A 14,481-nucleotide genomic window follows, 5' to 3' on the forward strand; every position below is an offset into this window, starting at 1 on the left:
CATGTGGTATGTGACAAGTGTAATAACCACTGTCCTTTAATCTAGTAATTCTAGAAAGGCCTAAAGCCCCCACTTTAGACAAACAATGTATGCACATTCACTACAGAAAATAAACAGTACTTCAATGTGTAACTTATTTCAGAGAATTTCAGAGTGGTGTGTCAGTTTTCTCTTGTACTTTCCACGGAATGGTATGTACATGTTGCAGTGTTGTGAAGTTTATTCACAATTAATCTTATAGGGCCAGATCAGAGCTAATTCATCTTTTTAAGCCAAATAAATAAACTATCTTTCCAGATCAAATATACACCAATCAGCCATAACATTAAAACCACTGACAGATGAAGTGAATAACATTATCTTGTTACAATGGCACCTGTCAAAGGGTGGGATATATTAGGCAGCAACTGAACAGTCAGATCTAGAAGTCGATGTGTTGGAAGAAAAATGGGCAAGCGTAAGAATCTGAGTCACTTTGACAAGGGCCAAATTGTGATGGCTAGACGATTGGGTTAGAGCATCTCCAAAATGCGAATATCAGAACTGGACCGTGGAGCAGTGGAAGAAGGTGGCCTGGTTTGATGAATCACGTTTTCTTTTACATCATGTGGACAGCTGGGTGCGTGTGCATCACTTACCTTGGGAAGAGATAGCACCAGGATGCACTATGGGAAGAAGGCAAGCTGGCAGATGCTCTGGATAATGTTCTGCTGGGAGCCTTGGGTCCTGGCATTCATGTGGATGTTACTTTGACATGTACCACCTACCTAAACATTGTTGTAGACTAAGTACATTCCTTAATGGCAACGGTATTCCCTAATGGCAGTGACCTCTTTCAGCAGGATAATGTGCTGTGCCACACTGCAAAAATTGTTCAGGAATGGTTTGAGGAACATGACAAAGAGTTGACTTGGTCTCCAAATTCCCCAGATCTCAATCCGATCAAGCATCTGTGGGATGTGCTGGACAAACAAGTTTGATCCACCTTGCAATTTACAGGACTTAAAGGATCTGCTGCTAATGTGTTGGTGCCAGATACCACAGCACACCTTCAGAAGTCTTTGTGGAATCCATGCCTTGACGGGTCAGAGCTGTTTTGGCAGCATAAGGAGGACCTACACAATATTAGGCGGGTGGTTTTAATGTTATGGCTGATCGGTGTATAGTGTCATATATATAGGTTAGGTTCCTAATATGTAGTGGAGCCATGTCATAAGGGTACAATAGAAATAAGGGTATTGGTTATTTTGGACTGAGTGGTGACCCAGCCAAACACAATTTACCTGTGTTGGACACAGTCAGAACAAATGTATTGCATGAAGACAGTAGCAGTATTATGAAAATATAGGGGCCTTCATGTCAAGTTCTGAGGGAGTGAATTCGCATTCGTGAATTTAGAAAGCAGACTGGAATTGACAAGAATGTATGAACATCTGATTATGTTCTATTATAAAAATTATATTACCTAGGGATGTGTTTTTGCTGAGTACACGTAAATGCACTGAGTGCTACTAATTGGGCAAATACCTTAGAAAAAAGTAGAACTATTTCTGTAATATGTTTGTAGTATAACAGATCAGAAGAATGGGCATTATACTCATAATGTTATTTGAGGTACAATGCAAGGAGTAAAGTAAGACAGCAGCAATTATTCTTGGATCAAACTTGACAATCCCTGTATGTAGAAGATTCCGTGTCAGGTATAAAAGCAATCACACTGTGGGGAAAACATGAAATGAAATACACAGATGGAATTTTTTTTTTTAAATTTGAGACAATGACAACACACCACACCAAAAAGCAAGACCTTCACTGCATTGCTCTTATGTCTCTTGATCTCTTCTGTGAAAGCAGGGAACCTTTTTTTAAGAATTAAATGCTGAATGAAGGTCAGAAGTAAATAATGTCCACCATTAAATGCAATCTGCATTGCAGTTCACTGTGATTTGTTTCATGTAAAATAAATTAGATTTATTAGATTTATAGATTAGTAAAAATGCCTAGAAATATACTTAATAATCTTATATATTTTTAATTATAATCTTACAATAGGACATTCTAGATAGCCAAGAACAGAAAGCTGAGGCTGCAGTTGGCACAGGCTCACCAAAACTGCACAGTTGAAGACTGGAAAAATGTAGCCTGGTCTGATGAATCTCGATGGTAGGGTCAGAATTTGGCATCAACAGCATGAATACATGGACCCAACGTGCCTTGTGTCAACATTCCAGGCTGGTGCAGGTGGTGTAATGGTGTGGGTAATGTTTTCTTGGCACACTTTGGGCCCATTAATCCCAGTCAGTCATCACTTTGTTACTGACCATGTGCATTCCCTTTGAAGAATTGAGGCTGTTTTGAGAACAAAGGGAGGCCCAGTATTAGTATAGTGTTCCTAATAAAGTGCTCAGTGAATGTAGTTTAAAAAGGGTATCTTGGTTTCATAAAAAGATTTGAGAGAACCTCTTAAGGAAAAACACATTTTTTCTAGTTTAATGCACTGAAGTATCTCTTGAAACCTTCTATCATGGGTAGGTGGCATGGTGTGTTTCCACTTAAGGAGAACGAGCTCCCTGGCCAGAAGGTTGTAATGGTGCTATGCAGGTGTGGGTGTACTGGGCCTAGAAGGGATTCTAAATAGGGCTGTGAGCCTATAGTTCTTTAAGAGCATTCCCAAGGGTGTCAGATATCTTGGACCGAAGTTCAGTTAGTCTCAGACAGACCAAAACGCGGACTAGATCAGCTAGCGTTACAGGTGGCACCTCTGTCTACTACCACTGTAATGATGTTATGTACAGCACTTTGGGTCAACTACTATTGTCTTTAAATGTGCTTTATAAATAAAATTTGACTTGACTTCTGTCTGGGTAAATCTTTGTTAGTCTGTGCTGTTCAGATGGAATGTATAGTTCCTTACACTGCATGAAACCATGTCTACCACATATAGAGGAGGTTTGAACCAAGTCAAGTATGTGTTCCAACTGCTCATCCAACTGCTTGAAAATAGTGGAAGAGGTTGGAATGGGGGAGAATTTATCTGACAGTTCAGGAAATGAGGAAAAAAAATCCCCTTGTTGTAAAGGTCATAAATAGTCACAAGACGAGCAGTGGAACAGAGTGTAAAAATGCAATCAGAGCAAGACAGTGCAAATAAGTGGTTGTTCATTTTATTGTTTATCTTGCAAAGACAGAGGAAACAGTAACAGCATCATGAACATAGATGGTATTTTTCTTATGTTCCAGCGGCCAGACTCCATGCCAGTACACTAGCCCAGGGGCATTTATACGGAACTGTAAATGTGGAAAAGACAGCACTATTCCCAATAGAAGGAACACAGGCCTTGGTACCTCTACTGGTGGCCTAGAAAGCCAGCCTACTTTGACTTGCTAGATTCCTTGACAGACACATAGAGTCCACCTCAATACACCTGTCCAGGAACCTTTACACAGAGAATGTGGAAAGCAAATAGCTTATATAGACTAATACAAACACAGGCACAGTGTCTTACTATTGTCTTATTTATCAAAATATTTATGAATAGTTTGCTGATAAGATACACAGTCCTTTGGAATCTAATATAAGAAAACACTTCTAATTCAGATAAAATTGTGTTTTTTGTTTGGTTTTTGAGCTCTTGTGTAGAAATCTACAAAGCATTTCAACAATACACTCAATTGACATGGGAGTGGTGTAAGAATTTTTATTATCCAGCAGATGTCAGTATGGAGCTGTGTGCCAAATTCTTTGGTGCTCCAAATAATTTTTGCTTCAAACGTGTTACTGTCTCAAAAGCTTTGTTCTGCCCATCACTACAGTGAATGTGGAAATTCTTAGTAGGAATACAGGCCTTGATACCTCTATTGGAGGTGTAGAAAGCCAGACTACTCCGCCATGCTAGATTCCTTGATAGACTACGCCTTAACAGACACAGGCCAGGGTCTACCCCAATACACCTGTCCAAGAGCCTTTACACAGAGAATGTGGAAAAGCTAAAGCTATATCGTACAAACACACTGGTCTCACACACTAGAACCTTTGTTGGGGACCTAGAAATTTGGCCCAGGTTAAGATGGCTTTAAGCTACCTACTTTGCTCTTACTCAAGATAGTATCAAGCACAGGGGTTCCCAAAATTTTTGGGCAAATTACCCCAAATGGACATTATAAATTTTCTGGGTCCCCAAGACTTGACAACACTAAATTTTTAAAAATAACAGATTTATAATATGTGACTACTGTAATATTTCAACATTTTATTATGTTAGTAACATACCTATGTATAATGTCGGTGACTAAAACCAAAAGAATATTCCTTACACAGACTTACCAGTCTTGTGGGAAGTGTTGTGTTGTTATAGGAAAATAATCCATGCCAGGGTGGTGTGATATGGCCCTGAGGGCTCTGGTTTATACTTACTTATATGGGAGCAGCATTGGTCACACACTTGATGCATATTTTATGTACATTCAGAAGATTCAAAAGCGACATCCACTAGATGGCAGGTCAGAGCCAAACATCCCCGTCCATCTGGTTTCCAGGTTGAACTGTAAAATGCTTAGCAATCTTACGCACAGAGATATTTTACAAACTGACGAGCTCTGTCTCTCTTAAAACTTTCCACCTCTGTCATGGTTATTGTCATGGGCTGCAGTTAATATAGAAAACTGACCTTTCATTCAAAAGTATTTGCTAGAAATACTAGGAAAGCTAGAAAATCAGAACACTGATACACAAAACCTTTCAGTAGGTTTGAAGGCATCATGAGAGGTTTTTAAAATTCAAACACTTACTCCAATAATGTTAACAGTATGGAGCAGTAGCCTACATACATATGAGATTTGAGACACAAAGCTAGTTTGTTTAGCGGAGGTAGATGGATGGGGAAATTTGTTCATTTTATTGCTGAACTACGCTAGTTCACTAGCATGTCAGGATAGAGAAAAAGACTAAAATAACATTTATCCTGTTCATTTAACTGTGGCTTGTCTGAATGTGATTCCCATTAACATTTCAAAATATTAGCACACAAAATCTGTCTTTGATATTTCCAATATTCATTTGTAAAATAAACGAACTTGACAAAAAAAGAGAGTTTGTGAGTTTCTCTCGTGACCCCATTTGTAAATCATGCGAACCCATGTGGGGTTTCAAGCCCTAGTTTGGGAACCTGTGCTCTAGCAGGGGTATTTCTAGAACTTAGTGTTAATAATAATATTAATAATATACTTAGTGTATATTATATATTTTTTCAGATAGCCTTTAAAATGCCTTTGACAAAAGAACGACGTATTGAAATCATTCAAGGTTGCGAGGGACTTTACTTTGGACTTTGGGTGACAACTTGGCGGCATAATCACAAAGCCAAAGCTAACGCTAAGGCTCATCCACAGGAGCACCACTCCTCTCCGCTTCACGTGTCCAACGGGTTTCCTCAAAGTACCCGCTGAGAAACCTGAAACAGCTCTGGTTACAGGAGACTCTATCTTAAGGCATGTGAAATTAGCTAGGCCTTTAGGGGCACCAGCAGCTTTAGTTAGGTGTATACTAACTAAAGGTCAGGGTGCCAGACATAGCAAGTAATCTTAGGGTCTTAGGCAAGCATAGGTTTTCAAAGATAGTTATTCATGTACGAGCTAATGATGTATGCCTTCGTCAGTCAGAGGTTACTAAGAATAACATTGTAGAGGTGTGTAAATTAGCAAAGGGGATGTCCGATGCTGTAATATGCTCTGGCCCCATCCCAATGTGCCATGGCAATGTAGCTTACAGCAGGTTATGGTCGCTGAACTGCTGGATGTCCAGGTGGTGCTCCGAAAACAATGTGGGCTTTATAGATAATTGGAGTAGTTCTGAGGGCAAGGCTGGCCTATTAGGGCGGGACGGTGTCCATCCCACTCGGGAAGGTGCTGCCTTCATTTCTTGCAGCATAGCACATAGTCTCAGAACAGGCCTAGTTAATCAGTGACAATCCAGAGCCAAGACCAGGGAGCAGGCAAGCAGGCTAAACTGACCATCTGCTAGCTTCACTGAGTCGTCACTTAGGCTCCACCATACTGAGACTGTGTCTGTTTCCTGAGCTAAACAGAAATGTAGAAATACTCAAAGTTTGCTTTACTACCCTAATTAACACAAAATTAAATCATACCGAATGCACTGCCAGCACCTTTGATCTGAAGCTAGGACTGTTAAATATTAGATCTCTTACATCTAAAGTGCTTATTGTTAATGAAACTATTACTGCTCAGGAGTTTAATATACTGTGTTTAACATAAACGTGGTTTAAAACAAATGAGTATGTAGCATTAAATGAAGCTAGTCCTCCCAGATAGTTATATACATCAGCCCCGTCTAACTTGCAGAAAAGGAGGTGTCACAATTATTTATAATGATAATCTAGGCGTCACACAAAAACTAGTCATAAATTCAACGCGTTTGAAGTTCTGTATACCAACATAACGTACGTAGCCACAAAAAATAAGTCTACCCAGTTGATTCCACTAATTATTATTTACAGACTCCCAGGTTAATCAGAACGTAATAGGACCCACTCATAGTGGTGGTCACACCCTTGATTTAATACTAACATTTGGATTAAATATAGAAAATATAGTCACATTTCCGCAGTCTGAAGCTATCTCAGATCATTAGCTCATCCCATTTAAAATATGTCTTAATCATAATATATGCACCTTGCCATGCTACCGCGTCAAACATACATTCATGTTAGCAACTGCACAGCATTTTATCAGTAATCTCCCATAGTTACCAACCTTGATTGGATCACGTCTGATCCTGAAGAACTTGACCAGGCAACTGAATGCTTAGAATCAATGTTTTGCTACATGCTAGATAAGGTAGCTCCACTTAAAAGAAAAATAATTAGAGAGAAAAAGCTAGCACCCTGGTATAACGATTATACATGCACCTTAAAACAGACCACTGGAAAATTAGAACGTAAATGGCGTCGAACTAAATTGGTATTTCAAACAGCATGGAAGGAGAGCGTTCTGAGCTGTAGGAAAGCTCTTAGTGCTGCTAGATCAATGTATCGCTCCACCCCAATTGAAGATAAAAATAATCCTAGATTCTTATTTAATACTGTAGCAAAACTAAGTAGGAATAAGACCACAATAGAAACATGCACACAATCATTACATAGCAGTAATGACTTCATGAATTTTTTCAATGGTAAAATTGAAAGTATCAGGCAAAAAACTCAGACTATTAATTTAAAACCAAACAGTTTTATAACTAACCCTGTAGATAATAATACAACATCAGATCAATGATTAGAATGTTTTATTCCCCTTCGAGAGACCTAACTAATTTCACTAATTTCCTTAACAAAATCATCATGTATACAACCCCTGGCAAAAATTATGGAATCACCACACTTAGAGGATGTTCACCCAGCTTTTTTACTTTATAGCAAACAAACAAATCACAGATATGACACAAAAAAGGTTTTGTTCAATAGCTTAACATTCTGGTTTGTGAAATATACATAAAAAATATTCAAGCACATTTTTTTTTATTAATGGCATGTCTTTTTCCAAATCAAGTAGAGGAAAAAATTATGGAATCATCAATGTTGAGGAAAAAATTATGGAATCAATTTTTAATATCCATTTCTAAAACAAATACTGGGACAAGTCTAAAAATGCTAATAAGTCAGCAGTTAAAATGGAGTGCTTACACACTTTAATGAGCTGTTGGACTTGGCTAATTGAAAGGAAACATGGCTCCAATGAGAGAGTTGTCAGTTGAAACAAAGGAAAGGATTATAAAACTCCTTCAACAAGGAATTTCAACATGGAGTGTGGCCAAAGAGGTTGGTTGCTCCCAGTCAGCTGTGTCTAATATTTGTTGCAAGTATAAACTTAATGGGAAGGTTATGAAAGGTAGATCTACAGGCAGACTAAGGAAGATGTCAAAGCATCAGGATAGAAAACTCAAAGCACTATGCCTTGAAAATAGAAAACGCACAACAAAACAAATGAAAAACAAATGAGCGGAAACAGGAGTCAATGTTTGTGACAGAACTGTAAGAAACCGGCTGAATGAAATGAGATTTACATATAGAAAAGCCAAAAGAAAACCAGCACTAACACCAAAACAGAAGAAAACAAGGTTACAGTGGGCTAAGGAGAAGCAATCATGGAGTGTGGATGATTGGATGAAAGTGAAATTCAGTGATGAATCATGAATCTGCATTGGCCAAGGAGATGATACTGTAACTGGAACTTTTGTCTGGTGCCGTTCTAACAAAACATATAAAGATGACTGCCTGAATCAATCAAATTTCCCAACTCATTTATGATATTGGGTTGCATGTCAGGTAAAGGACCAGGGGAGATGGCAGACATTACCTCAGCAGTCAATGCACAGTTGTACAGTGAAATTTTGGACATTTTCTCATTCCATCCATAGAAAATAGGTTTGGTGATGATGAAATAATTTTTCAGGATGACAATGCATCTCGCCACAGAGCAAACAGTTTTAAAGCTTTTTTTCAGGAAAGGCACATCAACTCAATGACATGGCCAGCAAACAGTCCGGATCTCAAACCAATTGAAAATTTATGGTGGAAAGTAAAAAAACTGGTCCATGTTAAGGCTCCACCCTGCAAAGCTGATCTGTCAACTGCTATTCGAGAAAGTTGGAACCACTAATGATTGCTTTTCATTAGTGAGGTCTATGCCTCAAAGAATAAAAGCCAGAGGAGGAGCAACAAAGTATTAATTGTGTTTTTTTGTTGAGGATTCCATAATTTTTTCCTCAACATTGAGTGATTCCATAATTTTTTCCTCTACTTGATTTGGAAAAAGACATGCCATTAATAAAAAAAAATGTCCTTGAATTTTTTTTATGTATATTTCACAAACCAGAATGTTAAGCTATTGAACAAAACCTTTTTTTGTGTCATATCTGTGATTTGTTTGTTTGCTATAAAGTAAAATAGCTGGGTGAACATCCTCTAAGTGTGGTGATTCCATAATTTTTGCCAGGGGTTGTACTAGATCCCTTACCATGTTTCTTCAAACAGATAATTCCAGAAGCAATCGAACCTCTTCTAAAAATAATCAATTCTTCCTTTAGCACTGGCTATGTACCTAAATCTTCTAAACTAGCAGTTATCAAACCCCTGCTTAAAAAAACCTGACCTCAACCACTGTCAAATGTCCAACTATAGGCCAATATCAAATCTCCGCTTTATCCAAGATCAGAAAAGGTTGTAGCACAGCAGTTATGCTCATACCTTTATAGGAATAACATTCATGAAATGTATCAGTCAGGATTTAGGCCTCATCATAGCACAGAGCCAGTGCTGGTTAAAGTGATAAATGACTTACTACTGGCCTCTGATCAGGGTTTTGTCTCCTTGCTTGTGTTGCTTGACCGTAGTGCAGCTTTTGATACCACTGATCATACTATTCTCCTTGATAGACTAGAAAATGTTGTAGGCGTTAAGGCCCTCTCCTGGCTCAGGTCTTATTTGACTGATCGTTATCAGTTTGTAGATGTAAATGGTGACTTTTCTTTGCATACTAAGGTAAGGTTTGGTGTTCCACAAGGTTCTGTTTTAGGCCCACTGCTCTTTTCTTTATATATGTTACCTCTGGGCAAACTTGTTTGTAAAAAATGGTGTTAGCTTCCACTGTTATTTAACTGATGACCCAAAGTTGTACGTTTCACCAAAGCCAGATGACAGACACCAGCTTAAGAAAGTTGAGGAATGTGTAAAGGACATTAGACACTGGATGCTTATTAACTTTCTTTTACTTAATTCTGACAAGACAGAAGTACTTGTACTAGGACCACATGCAGCTAGAAGTAAGCTTTCTGATTACATAACAACTCTGGATGGCCTTTCTGTTTCATGATGTGCAGCAGTAAAAGACCTTGGTGTGATCATTGACTCCAGAAAAGACTGGAACCAGTACCAGAAAATATGACCACATCACCCCATCGGTTGGAGATCGCTCACTGCTGCTGGGGGTGGCCCCACATGGACGGCCTGAAGATCATTGGGATTGCTGGGGATGGTGTCGCTTGGGGGTTGTGGAGATGGCTTGGGGAACTCATATGGGGAGTTGTACTGTGATGGCTTGGGACTGTGATTGCTGTGGTTGCTTTGGGGCTGGGTTTGGTCCATCAGTGGACAATGGATAGGTTCAACAACCAACAAACTTCTTGTAAAAATTTATGAATTTACTGGTTGCACAATTGCACTATTTGTCCACGTACTACACAGTTATAGAAGGGATTTATTTATAATTGCACTATCCAATATCACCCAGATGAGGATAGGTTCCCTTTTGAGTCTGGTTCCTCTCAAGATTTCTTACTCATATCGTCTCAGGTAGTTTTTCCTTGCCACCGTCACCTCTGGCTTTCTCATTAGGGATAATTTCACACATTTACAATTTATTTTGATTTGTAACGATGTCCATTGTTAAAAGTGCCATACAAATAAAATTGAATTGAACAGGAAACATGGCAAGCACATCACACAACACTGTTGCCAAACTTAACAAATTTAAAAAGACTGGAGGTGTTGTGGACCACCCGAGAAGTGGACGTCTATGAATATCCACTGATAAAGGCACAACCAATGTGGCATACATAGTCCCCTATGTATGGAGACTTTTGGGACACCCTGTAGATTGGATGCATTTCGCTGTAACATGGCAGACAGAATGTTTCTGTAGACTTCTAAATTCATGCATGCAAGCCCAAGCCATAACACTACCTCCACCGATGAGCTTGTATATTTTGGATCATGAGCAGATTCTTTCTTTCTCCACACGTTGGCCTTTCTATCACTTTGGTAGAGATTAATCTTGGTTCCAGAACTTTTCTGGATCATCTCTATATTTCTTTGCGAATTCCAATCTGGCCTTCCAATTCTTACTGCTGATGAGTGGTTTGCATCATGTGGTATGGTCTCTATATTTCTGCTCTCAAAGTCTTCTTTGAACAGTAAATTGTGATACCTTTACCCCTGCCCTGTGGAGGTTGTTGGTGATGTCAATGAATGTTGTTTTTGGATTTTTGTCTTCACAGCTCTCACACTGTTTCTGTCATTAACTGCAGTTGTTTTCCTTGACCGACCTGTTCCATGTATGGTTGTTAATACACCAGTGGTTTCTCTCTTTTTCAGGACAAATTGTTGATTGGGTCTACCCAATGCTTGTGCAATGGCTCTGATCTATTTTGCCTCTTTTCTCAGCTTCAAAATGGCTTGCTCTTCTCCCATAGGCAGCTCTCTGATCTTCATGTTGGTTTATCTTTTTTAACAGCAAATACAGTATTCACAAGTGAAAACCAGGTCTCAAATCAAGAGTAGACATTCGGAGCTATTAAATGTTTAAACAATCAATCTAACAGGACATGCCTGGGCAACAAGAAACACCTGTCAGTCACATGTTCTAATTTTTTTTTTGATCACTTGAAAAATGGGTGGAAAATATTCTGATCTATCATCTCATGTTCATCTCATGCACATGGGAAGCAACCACAAAAAATATGCCATTCAGATAGGTACACTGTAAATAGTTATTTTTAAATTTATAAAGACAGCAATTGTATTTACAAGAGAAGGTGGCAACCACCAAGTATCTGCTAAAACTTCTACCACTAATTTTATTTAAAAGTTCAGCTTGACTGAGAAAAGAGGTAGAGCAGAGACTCAATCAATACAAGACAGAAAGTGCCCTCGAGAGAGGTAGCAGCAACTACAAAGAATCTGCTTGATCAACCACTGTTCAGAGAGCCATTAGGGCCTGTTTCGTTTATCCAGTTCAAGTTGAGAGAGAAAGGATGTAGAGAGAGGATCAACAAATGTGGGGACAGCAAAATGCATTCAAGACAGATATGCAGCATAAGGTAGATTGTCTATACATTTAAAATTGTGCAGTGGAATTAAAAATATAAAAATCCATAAATTAACTAAACAAAGTTCAACATTGTCACAAATGTTCAGTAAACACTGAGCACAGCATCCAGTATTATGATTTTGTAGTTTAGTTCTTGTGTTTCCATTGTTAACCAATATTCTCTTACAAGTTGATGGAAACCCTGCAGGAAAATCAAGATAAATAAATGCACATCAATAATGTGATAAGGGTGGGTGTTGAAAAGAGCCCCATACCTGTCCTTGCCTTGGGCCCCCAAATCATTAAATCCACCCTGATGAGCTCACATCTCACACTGCTGACATTCTGATTAAAATCAATGCCTGTGTGCTGCGTTTAATGCAAATCATACTCGCATCTAAAAACAATTCAGTAATACGTAAGGTATGGAAATACTTTCGGTGTGATGAGGCAAAACATAAACCAATGATTGTTTCTCCACAACAAGGCACAATCTACTCTCAATCTTGCCATATTAATCACATTGGTATAAAATAGTTTTATAACAGTTCCAATGAAAATGATTCAAATAGGATGTTAGTAACAGGGCAAAACTACACCTTACATCTTACAAATTCTTTTCTACTTTTCTTTTCTTCTTACTGCAGTAAACCTCCTGCAGGCTACTTCATCAGCTTTCACCTCGATATCTCTATGCTTATAGTGGTGCTATCTCAGCCAAGCTAGTAGCTTTCAAACAGAAAAAGGAAAATGCACGATCCCAATTGGTTAATCCTATTTCTCACCATGGTAGCTGGCAGCCAATAAAATGTCTGGAAAAAATCTTAATCAGTATAATAACTTATCACCTAATAGTGCATATACATAAATAGTTTCTGCTCTTCTTTTTCCTATAGAAACCTCCTATTCTAATTTCAGAGCCTAGGGTATTGGTGTTACAATGTGTTAAGTAACTTTCACAAAATTAACAGCCAAATAGTATTTGGATACCCCAAATAGTATTTGGACACTTTAGCCACATTTACAAATCAGAAAACTCAACAGAAACATTTCAAGCCAAGATGTCATGGAATCCAGGGAGTCTGATGCAATTTGCAGAATTTCTTTAATAACAAAACAACAACAACAAAAAAAGAGTGATAGTGCCCTCTGGTGTTCTGGGTCGGAATTGTCCATGATGCACATGACAAGTGACATAGTGAAGGCCACTCTATCAGATCAGCCAAAAACAAACCCTAAATCTTCCTCCAAAGTTGGATACATTGTAAACAAGTTCAAAGGTAAAAGCAGAAAACATACAGGCATAACTGTAATACAGCATAGTTACAGGGGACAGTAAGGCAGTGGAAACCAGTCATCAGTTTCAAGAATAAGAAAGCTTGAAATTGTCTGAAATTTGCAAAAGAACATGCAAAGAAAGACAGCAGCTTCTGGAGAAGTTCTGTGAAACAACGGATGGCAAAATAAATACTAAAACATGGTGACTATGATCTTTAATAAAGCCAGCACTGAATGTCCAAATAATTGTTTTTCTAATTTTGAACAGTATAGCTATTATTTTTAGATTTTTTAATCTAAATACATAATCTATTTTTTGGGAAATGGTTTGCTTAAAAAGTGTGCTTGTGGTATCCTTCTTTAAAACTATATGCCACTTGATTTGACATGTTTTCTAATGCAGTGAAATTCATACATTTATAAGCGTAGCTTAAGTGTTCAAATACTTTTTGGGGCCACTGTAGGTAGATTAATTGATTATTGGCAAGCATGATTGTAAAAGATGCCCACCCAGACAATTTCACTGCACCGCTCCATCAAGACAGGGTATGTCTGGCCCTGCCATTGTGACATAACAGGCAAAAGGAGATACATTCTCAGTAAGAATTTCTACATTTCTTCAGGCACATAATGCTCTTGGTTGTAAAGCTTTTAAAATAACACATGCTGGAATCAAATTATTTTTGTTATAGTATTTGCAGACAAATAAATGAACCTAATGAACACAAACCCTCAGTGCTCCTCTCTACCAGGCTCTGTCTGTGGATTTAATTTTGTGCCAAAAGTTTCAAATAAAAATGACAAATCCACAAGCAAAATGTTAATTATCAAATAGTAAAAAAATATTTTTGTAATGAAAATCAAATCAAAATTATTTTTCAAAAAGATTACTTCTGATTCACACTCATTTTGCTTTTATTTTTTATATCTACAGATTTTTCTGCAGTATTTTTTGCTTCTCGAATCACTTCTGCTTCTACAATTTTTTTGTGCTTCTGACTTTTGGCATAAAATCCACAAATAGAAAAAAATGAAATCAAAATGAGAGTGTGAATCACAAGTAGTCTTTTGAAAATGATGTCCAGTGCCACTTTCTTTGCTGCTATGTTTTCAGGTATCACTAAGGGGTATAAACATGAACTGGCATCAACCTTTTGTTGTTTATCCACGTACATGGATAAACAGCGAGGACCTCACCTGGACACTCAACACCACCCAACTGGTTAAGAAAGCACAACAGCGGCTGTACTTCCTAAGGAGGCTGAGGAAGTTTGGAATGTCACCTAAGATCCTCAACAACTTCTACAGTTGTGTTGTTGAGAGCGT

The sequence above is a fragment of the Pangasianodon hypophthalmus genome, chromosome 17 (assembly GCF_027358585.1).
Source record: "Pangasianodon hypophthalmus isolate fPanHyp1 chromosome 17, fPanHyp1.pri, whole genome shotgun sequence".
In the NCBI taxonomy this organism is placed as follows: Eukaryota; Metazoa; Chordata; class Actinopteri; order Siluriformes; family Pangasiidae; genus Pangasianodon; species Pangasianodon hypophthalmus.